Source organism: Cornus florida, unplaced genomic scaffold (assembly GCF_030987335.1).
Source record: "Cornus florida cultivar Cherokee Brave unplaced genomic scaffold, ASM3098733v1 CherokeeBrave_3.0.0_Hap2_Chr05, whole genome shotgun sequence".
NCBI lineage: Eukaryota > Viridiplantae > Streptophyta > Magnoliopsida > Cornales > Cornaceae > Cornus > Cornus florida.
The window spans coordinates 39,011,856-39,024,648 of NW_026775575.1; the positions used below are offsets into that span (position 1 = coordinate 39,011,856).

The 12,793-nt window shown below is 32.5% G+C and overlaps 1 long non-coding RNA gene across 6 annotated transcripts; it reads left to right on the plus strand.

Annotated features, from left to right (window-relative positions):
• The first annotated feature begins 4,218 nt into the window (after window positions 1–4,218).
• Window positions 4,219–8,868, plus strand: LOC132306314 (uncharacterized). 6 transcript variants are annotated; one of them, XR_009481927.1, is made up of 4 exons: window positions 4,219–4,432; window positions 4,593–4,639; window positions 7,798–8,016; window positions 8,604–8,868. It is a non-coding gene; the product is annotated as an uncharacterized LOC132306314 (long non-coding RNA). The 6 variants fall into 6 exon arrangements; XR_009481924.1 differs by lacking the exon at window positions 7,798–8,016; XR_009481928.1 differs by lacking the exon at window positions 8,604–8,868 and having other exon boundaries at window positions 7,774–8,597.
• Window positions 8,869–12,793: the final 3,925 nt, after the last annotated feature.

The window sequence follows — 12,793 nt, forward strand, 5'->3', positions numbered from 1 at the left end:
CAGTTGGTTGGTCCATTACTACTATCCAAATCCATACTTTAAAATTAAAATAAAATAAAATAAAACATAAAGCAATTATATCATTTAATCCTAACAATTTAATTATAATTAAACCACATATCATTTAACACCCAATTAATCAAATAAATCACATAAGCAATTAAAACAAATAAGCATATAAAATAAAGCCACATACGCACATAGCCACGTAAGCACCTAAAATACAAAAAATAAATAATTAAATCCCTTTTATATCCTTTTGAAAACTAGGAGTATTATAATTTCATGAATTTATTCCTCAAACAGTTGGTTCTCAGATTCTTCAGGTGAAGCTTAAATAATTATTGTAAGGTCGTGTTTGGTACTAAAATCATTAGAGAAAGATCTTTCCAATTAAGGGCAATTTGGTAATCTTACATCTCCAGTGACCTCCAGTGATAGCAATTTTTGATTTTGTCCTTAAAGTGCACTTTTTTGATAGTTTAGGGGTACTCTTAGTTCAGGGGAGTTTTGTGGAATTGACTAATAGTTTAGGGGGGTTATTTGCAATTTATCCTATATACTACAAAACACCAATAACTTTTAGATCAAACACATTACAAATCACTTGTTAGATACCTTTATGGAAGGGTTTAAACCCTGAGAGATGCATAAGCGAACAAATGGTCGCTGACGATGAACAACAGATCATATTGAAGGCAATGAACGAAACGGTGATGACACAGAGATGCCGTTGACAATTGGACATCAATCGATATCGAACGCAACTATACATTTATCAATGCGACATTAATCGCTAGGATTTATAGGTCTTCGAGGGTTTGGTAGAGAAATGGACTTTACATATTTTAGGTGCGTTTTGATACGTGGGAGAAAAAAAGAAAAGAAATGGTAGCATTAGTTAGGAGAAAAAAAAAAAAAAAATCTATTAATGGATAGATAGAAAATAAAATAAATAATAGTATTTTTTATTTGGATATGATATAGGGGAGAAAAGAAGAGAAAGGATATCAATTAAATTACTATCATGTCTTTTAAAATATATGGGATATGAGTGGAATAATAATCTCCTTCTTTTAATTTTTTAGGGCGGTTTTGGAATTATGAAAATACTACTAAAGCACTATCCTTTCTCTCCCTATCTTCTCATTTTTATTTTCTCTCATTTTAACCAAACTAAACACAATTTACATTATCATTTCTTTTCTTTTCTCTCACTGTTCCTTCAAATCTCTCAATCCAAACATACAATGTGCAGAGAGAGATAGAAATGGACTCTTTCGCGTGTACCTTTTTTAATTTCCAGAAGAGGAGAGAGAAATGAAATGAGCTGTTAGATAAGACCCGTATACTAAGGGTGAGGTTACATAGCCTCTACGAAGCTAACCAAATGATTATCCTTCACGGGTGTCTTTCCGGACTCAGAACCACTATCAATGATATTTTTACACATCACACATGCGACTTTTTCAAAAAACACACTTTTAAGTAAGTGGATATTTTTTTCCCTTTTTTGACACCGAAAATTATTTTTCGTGTCAAAGTGGTATTTTTGGTCACTTTTGATACATCAAAAATCCACTTTTAAGTAAGTGGTCATTTTTCTTACAAAAATAGTTATTTTCTACTACTTTTGGTACAAAAACACTTTTCAAACACAAAGTGATCATTTTGATTATATTCGGGTCATTAAAAACTACTTTTCTCCAATTCAAGTATTCCTACAATACTCAACCATGAGCACCATAAGCTTTGCGAAATGATCAAGAACCAAACAAACCCTTAGCATGATTCAGCGAGTGACTTATAAAGGGAAATCTTAGGCTGGGCTGAACCTCCCTCTGAAACCAAAGCGCACAAGTAAACTATAAACACCCACTCTCACAAACTTTGCGAGATCAGCTACAAGATTAAGACGTTCGGTGCCCACACTTTTTTGAACACATGAGGAGAAGCATCTCACACCTAGTGCTCATTTCTTTAAGATCACATCGACCTGTGCAGAAATGAACAAAGAACAGTTTTAGGAATTACATAGAGAAATTGGACTCGATAAGCAGGATGAAATACCTTCTTTCATTTCTTCGCATCAACACCCCCAATTTTAAGCTGGGAAAATTTGTACGAAGCCCTTCTCTAGTTCCCACTGCTCTTTCTTTTATTGTTCAAACTCTAAACCAAGTCAAAATCGGTCAATGTCACTAAACATCTTGTCAAAAAGAGTTTCGTTATTTCAAATAAAGATCAATTGTCAGAGTCATTTCGCATCATTTACAGTACAAAATTATGCATTTTCATTTCATTTGCATTAAAAGAACAAAAACATGCAGAAGAGATAAATTAAAAGAGCCAAGCCAAAGAAAAAGGAGACGACTAAAAAAAAAGTGATCAAATCAAATCAAAGGCTCGTTTAAGTTGGAAGGCTAGTCAACTCAAGTTATTTGAGATACCTTCCCACCTAATGTCCTAAAATCATCTAGTATGTTTTGAATAATAATGAAAAACATGTTTGGTAACATTCATTTGTTACAAGATTTTTGGAAGTAAAAACATTAAAACATGTTTGGTGAGAAAGTGTTGCAAGTTTGAAAAATATAATGATTAGTTTAAAAAGTCATTTAAAAGTTTTTTTTTTTTTTTTTTTCCGTTGAATGAAAATTAGATAGATTAACTACTCTTATTATAAGTGTGTGTGTGTATATATATATATATATAAAGTCTGACATTATATTTTTTAGCACAATTGATGACGCTTGAGGGATATTTAATCATTCATTAAAAAAAAAAAAAAAATTAATCCAATGAATGGCATTCTGTTTCCATGATATCCACTGAGCTTCACAATTCTCAAATTTAAGTAAAAACAATTAAAACATGATATGAAAGCTCTGTGTAATTGGGAAAAATTAATTAAAAATTAAAAGTTAAAATTAATATTTTCATAAACTAGGAACTCATGTCTCATTATATATATATATAATGATAGGTCTTGTCCTTTCAGGCCAGAAAATTGAATGAGGAGGGGCACACCCAATTCCATCAACAGTAGCGGTTCAAGTTAGTGAAGTTATTTCATTGTAAAGGAATTTGGAAAAAGGTAGAGGGCTTTTTGAGTTTCTCTATCGGATGGGTCATTCTTTTAGCAAAAATTATCAACTTTAAAATAACTTTAACATTAATTGGTAATTCCATTGAATACAAATCCCTATGAATAATGAAACATTTTTATATTTATCATATTAATAATTAGTTTTTTCTTTTTTATTTATTAATAATTAGTTATGCTCAGTAGGGGGCTACCATACTAGATTGCATAAACAAACTTCTTGTCTGGCCCAACTAATTTGGTCCGAAAAAGTCAATTAAAAAAATTGGGCCAGTGGATAGTCTGGTTGTAGGGATTTGAGTCGCCAGGCCCCAATCCAGAAGGTAATTGGCCCACAAGGCCGATCTCATGGAAATAACAAATTATTGTTAAGAATGGACTTTTTATTTTTTATTATTATTTTTCTTCTGGAAAGTCTTATTTAACCATTAGCATTTGGAAATCAATAAGTGATACGGAGTAATTAAGCAGAACTTTCAAGTGTGCATGCAATAATTTCATGATGAGTAAAGTTACATGTTTGTAGTTTGTACTCACTTCCATTGTGTCAAGTTCTTGCCTATGTAAATCCAACTTAAATTATGCCCTAATCTTTTAATTGAGTCATAATCTTTGGACATGCCCTAATTAACGTTGGGCTTTTTGCTGGGTGCATATATATCTTTGAATCATTGAGAACTTGGCTCTAATAAAAATACACCATTCATGTTGGATATACTACAAGAAAATTGAATTGTTAAGACTTGTAATTGACGACTTGTATAAAAGACAAGTCGTGTTAGTATTAATTTAAAACTTATAATCTAGAGTATGTCCTTAAATGTTAAAACACAATTATATTCACGACTTACACTTATTTAATCATTCAAAAAAAAATTTAATAACCTACATTATTTATTTTAATTACTTATTTGTTAAGTTATGTATATTGGGGCGAAATTTTTTATTTCCCTGTTACAATGACTTATGGAAAAATAGTTTACACTTGTTTGTCTATTCAAATTTATTTTAATAACTTGTATTATTTATTTTAATGACTTGTCTATTCAAATTACTTATTTTTATTTGTTAAGTCGTGTATACCTGGCAAAAAAATTTATTTCCCTCGCACAATGACTTTATGGAAAAATAATATTTCCCGCTTCATGCCAGCTAATACGGGATCTTAGCACCCAAATCTTCCACCCAAATTAAATCATTTCCATCTTCCTAGTGTGTCTAAACCCTAATAAGTTTCAGCTATTATTCATAATCAATTTGCTTGGTCGTGGAACTCCAGTCGGCAAAATAATGGTCTTCCATGAATCTAAGCGATGAGTAACAAAGGTCTGCTTTCTCTCTCTCCCTCTCTCCCTCTCTTTAGGTTTACACTTCAACTACTTAACAACTGATTTTCTTTGTTTTGTTGTTTGGATCTATACTATTCGGTCTGTACTTCACAAATCTGCATATGGTTTCATTTGATCGATGATGGCGAATCTTTTAGCACAATTTCAGTCCATAAAGAACTCCTGTGATCATCTCGTATAGCAGGTAAATTCTAATCTCATTTCCCCTAATTTCTATTTCAATTTTTTATTTTCCTTTGATATTTGATTTTCAATTTTATCCAACAGATCTTATCTTTTGAGATTTCCATTGAAATTATGATAATAACCAATAATTCATGAACAACAATCTCAAATGCTTCTATTTCTAATTAAATTTCAGAGCTCTTTCTTTTCTTATCTGAATCATACTTGAAATTGGGTCGTCTCTGCAAAGACCAATTGATTGGTTTCCTTTGATATCTTTAATAAGAAAACCAAATTAATTGAAAAATAATGAACACTAACCACATGCACTTTTTAATTCCGTAATGAACCTGGAAAAAGACTTTCAGTTGATATGTCAATTCAAGAAACATTTCAATATATGGCTAAATTTTTCTTTTTGCAAAAATTAATGGGTTATCTTGCATTTAACGTAAAAGATATAGTACAAAAATCACAAATACAAGAATAATATTTCTATGTTCTTAAACCCCCGTCTCACATAAATGCTGGCACACGACGACGTGCCGACCCCCGACCCGCAGGGGATCAAAGCTTGCGAGTGGGTTTCTTCCTCAACCCCATGGGAAAAAGGGAAGGGGAAAAGACTGCGGCGCGACAATTGTGAATAAACTTTAGTATTTTAATGCACATTTATTTGATTCTTGCTTCACCATATTTTGAAGTATACATTTTAATCTTTTGGGCGCTCACTGTTATGAATTTGATGAATTCTTAAGTAACTCAAATCTCTCTCATCCACACATCATATCTCCCCACTTAGCAAAGACTCGTTCTTTGCTTGGAACTGGTGATATTTAAAGAAGCTTAAATGGTAACTAATATGATAGAACTAATGATGTAGAAAATAGTAACTTGATATTGGTTTGCATTTATATTCACGTAGTATTTGGTGTTTTCTCATATGTGATGTTGATGCTATCACATTATCAGTTTTTCTTGTGGCATTTGAGTCGTGTATAAAGGATCAACCATGTGTGGTTGGTTAAAAAATGCATTGATTCTCTATAAAATTAGAACTCAGCACAAAAGGTCTAGTAACTAAGGGCGACATCTCAGCACATTATGGATGCAATTTCATCATGACTATGTAGAGATAACTGATCTTTAGTAAAGCCCAGTCAATCAGTTTTATGTCACCCAATGTTTTTGATTGATGCTATATACAGATGGGTTCATTGTGCATACAAGCTTCCTATTTTATTTGTATTATTAAGAGAGAAAAAGAAGTAAATTGATACTAATAGAGCTTTGTATTTAATTTCCCAAAAAAAAAAAAACTTTGTATCTGGGTTTATCAAGAACGGTAGTGTACAAGAAAAAGAAAGTAATTAATGTATTGTTATTTGATTGGAGAGTGCAAATTCGAATTCACTGATTACAAAAATAAGAATAATAAAATAAAATAAAATTAGAGGCCAAATGTTTACCGTTCAAAAAAAATAAAAATAAAAATAAAAAAACACTATCTTATCATTACCACCAAGACCATATAGCTCTACCAGTATCTCATTTGTTTTGGAAGTGGAAGGCTGAATTAATGTTCAAGTTCTCGTATGGATTATGAATTTGTGCGTTTGTCCTTTCACTTTTGATATATAATATATATATATATTTAATCTTGGCAATTAAACATATAGTTTTGTTCAAGAGTGACAATAGTTAGACCTTCAACTTTTATTTTGAGAGATAGATAAGATACCATTGAATTAGGACCTTGGACCTTGGTGATGGAAAGGATATCAAGATTAGTATTATTTGAGGGGTCAACAAACCTCTCCTTCATTTTCATTTTCATTACCTTTATCTTCTCATTTTTTAAAAGTAAATATGATGCAAGTTCTCGCTCATTTATCAATGGGGCAATTAGCCCAGGTGTTCATAAGCTCTCCTCCCCAAATGGGGGAGGTTGAGTTGAGTGTGTTTTAAAAAAAAAAAAAAAAAGGTGTTCGAGTCTTGACGGAGACATAATATATAGTGGGTTTTGGTATTTGCTTGAACAGTTGAACATTCGAAAGAAAAATTAAAAGCTCTCCCTCATTTTCCTTATCTACATGAAGCCTAAACTTTTAGCACATTCTACTAGAAGCGTTTTATAAACTGGTTTAGCTAAAAAGAAAAAAGAAAAGAAAAAAAAAGAAAAGAAAAGAAAAGAGAGAGAGAGAGAGTGTCTTTATAAGCTTAATCTTTCAAGTTCTTGAGACAATTAATTGCTGCAGACCTTCCAATATAGGTTTAATGAGCTACCACTCTCGAACTTAGTTTTTAGAAAACAATGTATTAATTTCCACTCCTTGGCACGATAAATTTTCAGAATTTTTTCAAACATCCTAAAAAAATCATGTTTTTTTCACCAAAAAAGGTCTTTTAATCATTCAATCAGCTGCAATCAAACCGGTTCTGGTCGGCTCAATCAGGTAGGAATGGTGCTCGGTTCGATAGCTCGAATAGATCCAAAAAAATCAAACGAATCGCATATACGAACTTAAAACACAATCTGTGTACTTAGTATGTGTTTGTCTGTGTATATATGAGTATAATTTATATGAGTATGTATCGTACCTGTTTTTTTTTCTTCCTTTTCTTGCCCTTTTCATTTTCTTGTTATGGTGTATATGGAAGCAACTTATGCCCTTATCCCACTGCTTAATAAATTGGATAACAATATTGTTGTTAGCTTTTAATTAATTTTTATTCTATTTTTATGTTGCACAAAGAGAACAGTGATACATGCAAGATGTCTAAGTAGAATTAAGATTATGATCTTTTTTTCCTACTTTCTTATGATTTGATATATATGATGAAGATGTTAGGCAGCTTAACGCACTTGGTATTCACGTACTGTCTAAATTTGTTGTGGATTGAGTTTATTATATCAATTTTAAGTTTAGTTGTCTGAAGGACACTGTGTTGCTCATTAGTAGGTCTTAAATGTTTTTTTAATTGTTTCATTCACAGCAGTCCAAATATGGATTGCTGGTGATATCTGAAATGTGGAAAAAAAGAAAGAAAAAAAAGGAGATTAGGCAGCAATTCTCGTTATTGATGTTTGATGTCAGTTTTCATTTCTGGTTTGCTTTTTATTCTCACTCTTTTAAGCTTGTTTTCATCCAGTGTTTCAGACATTTTTCTGAACAGGTGTGTAATTATGTTCGCATGTTTCAGAAGCAAAGTAACCTGACATGGATCTTGTGAGGTGATTTAAATAACTCTTATTGGAGGACAAAAAATGAGAAAAATCAACTAAGATAGATTGTTATTAGCGAGGAACAGCATCCACATTGAGGGTAATTTAAGGGAAGGGGAAGGGAAAGACCACAACTGACATGAACTGAGATAGTAAGGAAAGATATGATGGTATGTAATTCAATTGAGTTGATGGCCTTAAATAGAGCTGTGTTTTCAATGTAGGATTTATGTAGCTGATACCAAGTATTTAGGAAAAGTCTTTGATGAGTTGAGTATTCCTCTTTTGGTTAACACATGTAAACACAAACTCAATTATTAAATGTGAACCTATAATCTCTGGAAGCATGAGTGTCTCTCATAGTGTTATGTAAAATTGTGATGAATCAAAAGTTCTTTTCAATTCTATAGCTTTCGTATGTTGTCTACATGTGTGCATATATGAACTTTGGATAATTTGCCTGCCCGTATAGAATTCACTATTGACTATCTATGCATTAATAATATCAGAAAATGCGGACAATTTTTGTTTCGCGGGTTAGGAAAACAAATTGCATATAAATGTCATTTTGCATAAATTATAATGCTGGGATTGGTTCTCATTCTCTCTGATGTGGTTTGTCTGCTCATTAGTATAGGGTCATAAATAATTAGAATATGGAGAAGTCATTCTCCAATTTACCTACATTTATTGTTTTCCTAGGATTGAAATTTTTTAAATTTAGTTATTACATAAAATGTTATGAATTTATTTGCAGGTTTTTGGATAGGATTGGAGTGATTTTAGCTTCTAAAGTGGATTTGTTCATTATTTGAAGACAAATAAAGCTTCAAGTTAAAGTGAATGTTTGTTCTAAAGTTGTAATGCCTATGCATTTCTCATGGTTGTTCGAGTGTTTTAGTTGGTGGTTCTCTTTTGTAAATCTCATTAATGTAATTAATTAATTTATTGATGCATTAATTGAAATTTAAATTTGTGGGAATTGTTTACCCATTTTCAATTAAAGTATTAGTTTGATAGAATTTAGTGGTTTAGTTTTTTATTTCTTAATGAATATATTATTTTAATGAAGAATATTTTTGTTTTCTCGTCAAAAATCAGATGAAGAACTTTGAATATCAGAAATTCTTGAAGGGTAAATTAGTCAGTTTGAAGTGGAAAAGCAAGCAAATTTGGTCTACAAAGCTGTTTGAATAGCTAAAAGCCAGAACTATCATGTATGGGCAAATTCGTAAAAAAGGTCATTGACCATCATTTCATGCCCGGCTCTCTGTAAACACATGGTAATAACGGCAGACTAAGACGACCATCATTTTCATGGCCAGCTAACACTTCATCTCTGTAAATGCATGGTAATAACAGTAGCTGCATAGGTGCAGCGGACTATGGTAATAACAGTAGCTGCCCAGGTGCAGCGGACTAGGACAGAGATGAGAAATTATCATATCAAATATTTGATTGCATGACAGCTTGTGAATAAAGTGGGACGGTCCCGGACCAAGTGATTGGGACCATATATTTAATAATTTCACAAAATTAAGGATGATAAATATATAAATAGGTATAGGATATGTGAAATTGATCAGGTGCATGGCAGAATGGGTGTGTGTGTGTATATATATATAGTGTTGGTTATATGCATGTATATGACTATTGATAAATATACATTGATATATATTTTTCGTAATAAAAGATGAAAAATATAAATTGATAATTTACAGATACATGCGTAGGTAACATATATGTGTTTCCATGTTGCCCTAGGATAACGTGTTTTTCCATGTTGCCCTAAGATAAAATATTTTTCATACATTGATAATTTACGGAGAATTGGTCAAACTATTATATTCTCAACTATAAATGATATATATAGTTCATAAAACAATGTATGCTCAACTTAATTACATAAGATTAACCTTCTTTCTTTTTGACTGCCAGATGTAATAAGTAAACCGAGTGGCAGTTAAAAACAACTTTAATTTTTATTTTTATTTTTTTCAATAATTAAGAATAACAACTTTTGGTGGGACGAACATGTGATGGAATATGGTGTGACGTTGACATTAAAAGAGATAGAGAGAGAGATATTGGTGGTTATTTTTAAATTTTTTATTTGTTGGTGTGAATTCGTAAAAATTGTGCATAGGATAAAATTAAAAGATATATATATATATATATATATATATATATATATAGATGGACCATTGTATTTATTGAAACATGTGTAACACAGGCGAGTCATGTTTCACTCAGATAGATTAGATTACATGCATACGTAAACTAAATTAAACCCTCTTAAGAGGCAATGTAGTTATTCTGTTTTCATAATAAAAAAATTCTCTCTAAATGTAATTTAGGGCTTAGAGTTCTGAATGCTGTTATGTGAAATTATTACACAAAACCATATGTTTCCGGCTAATAACTAATTGACACGCAAGAATAAAATTGCTAGAAATCCATTTTTGAACAAGCAACCCAGATATATAAAAATCACTGCACCTATCGACTGTTCTTCGCAGTACCAAATTGTAGTTCTTCAAAGTCAGAAAAAGCTAAACTTTGATTATTTTTTTCTTTTTCTTTGGTGAGTATTAACTTCTCTGGTTAGTTATATATCTTTTGATTAATACAAACTGATATAAATGCATAAATTCAGCAGATTCGTGATCTAATTTCCTCTAACAGAACTGATTTGGTGGGGGGCATTGTCCAAATTGAGTGAAGTAGATTCAAAGTAACCTCAAATATGATAATGGGGAAAAATGAGTTAGTACTATTCAACAACTTTCATACATTGTTCTCTATGATATATGCCCTTACTTAGTAAGGGTTGAAGAAATTGGCATCTAAACTTCTGTTCACCACATTCCACACACCTCCAGCAACTATCAAGACGCTTAACGTCACGCCTAAACAACCAAGCCCTAAGTTAAGGCACCACATTGCACCATGCGGACGGGGTTTCTTGATCGCCATCCCCATTACATTGTGTGTATATATATATATATACACACAATGTAATGGGGATGGCGATCAAGAAACCCCGTCCTATATATATATATATATATGCCTTTTTTAAATGATCACATTCACATTTTGTGTGAGTCCACTTCTGCAATGCTGCCTTTACCTAGTCTCGGGGGGGGGGGGGGCGCTCACACTAGGGAGCAGATATTCTCTGTAGGTCAAAGATTTGATGTTTGAGTTGCTGCCAAAAGTTATTTTAATCGCTTATGTACCCTTTCTCCCTTTTTTAATCATCATCTCCTTCTCATAACAAGTGGTGCACTCTCAAGTTCGCAATTCCAAATAAATATGGGGCAATTTGATATTTTAATTCTGTGTTTAATTATGAATAGAACTTGATAACTCAATTTGAATATTACTAAAAATGATAACTTAAAATTAGATAAAATTTTAAATAATAAGAATATATCACGGAATACTAAATACCGAAAATTCAAAGAAATATAAAAAAATATTTATAGTCAATTACTACTTAAAAACTTCTCCATTTAAAATTTAGCTCTTAAAATTTTCTCTACTTAATTTGTAATTTTATCAAACAACAAGTTTTCATTATATTAAGCAACGACGTGTTTTCTATGTATAATTTCTTAATAAGTAGTTTGTAATGTCTCTTAAAACAAATACAGACCTGCATTTTATTATTATTGTTATTTTGACAAAATTTGCACCTATCTCTATTGATAAAGAAATAATAAAAATTGTAAAAATATAAAATTTATAATAAAATTAAAGAATGATAAGTTTCAATGTAATTTTGCAGTTTTACTCATTTGATTAAACTAATCACGATTTTTCAAATGAGACACTTTTTTTTGGCATGGAGAAAATACTATATACAGAACAGTTGAATACAGTTAAGCTTATAAGCTGTCCAAAAGGTCCACTAACAGTCTACACAACCACTAGCATTTAGGAGATTATCGCAAATGCATGGACCTTGTGGGCCCATATATCTTGTCGTAGTTCAATGGATTAAAATAATGACAAATCTTATCAAGATCTCCATGGGATAAAGATGATGAAATTCCCTTATCAAGAATAAGGGAAGCGACGATAAATAGGACGACGACTCGGGAATAAGGTACGACGAAAAAACTATTATTAAATCCCTGCCTTCCCTTTTAGACCTCTGGTGATTAACTTGATCGTCGGAGAGCTCTTGGCAGGCACCATACCGGTGCTGTCAAGGTTCATCGATTTTCTTCTCTTTCCCTTGAAGGTAAACGGTGTCGTATCGGACCGTGCTGATTTCACCCTCAACAGTTGGCGCCGTCTGTGGGAACGACGATTCCATTTAATCAATTAATTACTCGGTTGGGTATATACGTTTGCGGTCCGGTATGGTTACCGAAGGAACACCGTTGCAGGGATCTGGTCAAAGGGTAGAGTCGGGTGAAAACCTAGACGTCCCAAACAACCAGACACAGCTTGCAGCGTTGGAACTGTAGATCCAAACTCTGAGTCAGAGAATGGACCAGTTGATCCAGCAAAATGCAACGCTCTTGCAACATCTTGTTCTATCGGTTCAACAAAGCTTGCCACAACAAGATCTCTCAAATCCAAACGGAGGGAATGGTAATCTTGCAAAGCAGGATAATCATCCCTCCCAAAATGAGACCGAAGTGGAACAAAGCTAGGTGGGAAACCGACATAGAGAGGTGGTACACCCATCTCTTCCACGGAATTCCCGACCTTAGGAAGGCACAGCTTTCTGTCTTAAGGAAAAGACAAAGAAAATTACCTATTTCGACCTGCAGGTCGAGGATCTCAAGGGGAAAATAGAGGGTGTAATGCAGGCTATGAAAGGGAAAGGTCCTGCAGCCGTAAATGACCTGGTACAAAGGACCCACTTGCCGTTCAACCCTGCCGTTATGAAATGACCACTGCCTAGCAAGTTCAGGATGCCTTCATTTGAAA